Here is a 2,500-nt window from a genome sequence, read left to right as displayed (position 1 = left end):
TCTGTCTCCACTTTCTGCAAGGCCCCTCGGCAGATATCTCCTCCACTCGGCCCACATTGTCTCGTTCCTCCTCACAGACTCCTGCTTGGACTAATTGAATGTTTGCCCGTCGGGATTTAATTTTCGTTGATTTTCCTTTTGTTCATTTAACCGCCGCCGCTTTCTCACGTCATCAGTTGACCTGATTTATGCGGAGATGGACCCAAATTTCCGCGCGCCCAAATTAACGCGTGGAACAGTTGAAGAAGATAAGTTTTTGAAATATATTCGTGTATGCATGAATATGCACACACACACACACACACACACACACACACACACACACACACACACACACACACACACACACACACACACACACACACACACACATACACACACATACACACACACGCGCACGCACGCACACACACACACACACACACACACACACACACACACACACACACACACACACACACACACACACACACACACACACACACACACACACACACACACACACACACACACACACACACATACACACACACACACACACACACACACGCACACACACACATAAATACATGCATACATAAATATATTGCATACATATAGTAAATACATTCATGTATACATACATGCACACATGTATTATACTATCACACACACACGCACACACACGTACACACGTTTTACAAGTGGCGAGGAAGAAAAAGCTGGAAGACACAAGGTCGAGGGAACCGTCCGATGTCGGGAGGCGACGAGATCTCGCTCCGTTGACGGTTGCGCCAACTTCGTGTCTGAACAAGTGGCGCCGACTGTGCAAACAGTTCCCGGTACATGGCCCGGTGCCCCACAAGCAAGCAAGCGAGCAAAGGCTTGATTCGTTCTAGCAATGTCTGATGCGTTTGGTTTTCCCCCGAAGTTTTCTCTCCATTTCGAACTAACACACTCGCGCTCCGGCGGATGTGTACAACATTGTGGACATGACGACTCGAGGTGTCCTCCTAACGTTGCTCCTCGTTTCAATATGTCGTCTTGTAGCAGCAACAGCGAACGTCTCAAGGTCTGTGTATGAAACGTCAAAGGTTCTGCTGGGTAGATCAAAATGGGAGTTTTGGAGCTGTTGTTTCATGTTTTATATCCCAGTGGCGTCCTATAGTTTGAAGTAAATCGTCTGGTAGTAGTAAGAACTAAGTTTATATAGGTATCAATTTAGGTGCCTTATAAAATTCTGAGACGTATGAGAGAGAAAGAAAGAGAGAGAGAGAGAGAGAGAGAGAGAGAGAGAGAGAGAGAGAGAGAGAGAGAGAGAGAGAGAGAGAGAGAGAGAGAGAGAGAACAACCAACAACATAGGCACTCCTAATCCTTTGCTGAACGAAATCAATTATCGAATAGCTTTAGAAAGAATGATTGTGAAAGGTTTCACTCTTTGGTTGCAATTGTGTTATTCATTGGCTGAAAAAGATCGCCTGACGGCAGCAAGAATAAATTTGTAGATAATAAATAGTAACCAAAAAGAGAGTTTGCATAATTTTGTCGCCTTCATGACAAGATCGTAAACTCTCTTTGCAGCAAATGTGTCATCGAAGTTCTTCGGTTGATGTCAGATCACTTCGATCAATTGAGAGGTAACTGACGTAGTCTAAGATTAATCCCCTAGAAAGGATGAAAGCTTTCAAAATAATTAAATATATAAATAAGTAAATGAATAATTAAGGAATAATAATAATGAGTAATGAAAATGACAATAAATGAATAGAAAAATGAAAAATAAATAAATAAATAAACGAAGAGGTCAATTACTCACAGTGAATTTACGAGAAGGAATATGCAACAATAATAACGGAAATGGAATATTTTCAGTTACACTTTGCAAAGGTGAAGTGTTTATAAGCGTATTTGTACTCTTGAATGATAAAATGTTGAAATATATTGAGATATCTGAATGAAAAATGTGCACGCTCAAGGACTGAAAGACGAACGTGCTCAGAAAATGAGACGCGATAGCATACACTCGTGTACCCATACGTACATACACATGCATGCTAGTATACAAAAGCACACATAGACAGGTGTACATATACAGTTTCATATACATATTTCCACAAAAACATACACCATATGTATAGCCCCACATGCACATCCCTACATACACATCTCAGCAAACATATGCTCATACACATGATACAAAACCCGTATAAACAACACACGTACACACAACATACGTACATATATATATATATATATATATATATATATATATGATGACAGAGAGAAGACGGAATCACGAGAAGAGCTTTGAGTTTTTTTTACGTGTGTTGTTAATTCCTCCTCCTTTTTCGTCTCCTTCAATCGTTGATTGCTAGTGAAGCTGCTGGGAGAGACAAGGCATCACAAAACAAACACAACAACATAAAAATGGTGTTAGATCACACAGAACTAGCAACTCACTTGTAACTCACAGAGACAAAACAGAACACCTACCGAATTGGAAAAACATAGAAATATCAC

Source organism: Oratosquilla oratoria, chromosome 17 (assembly GCF_046742065.1).
Source record: "Oratosquilla oratoria isolate Oo_2021 chromosome 17, ASM4674206v1, whole genome shotgun sequence".
NCBI lineage: Eukaryota > Metazoa > Arthropoda > Malacostraca > Stomatopoda > Squillidae > Oratosquilla > Oratosquilla oratoria.
This window is presented reverse-complemented; position numbering follows the sequence as displayed.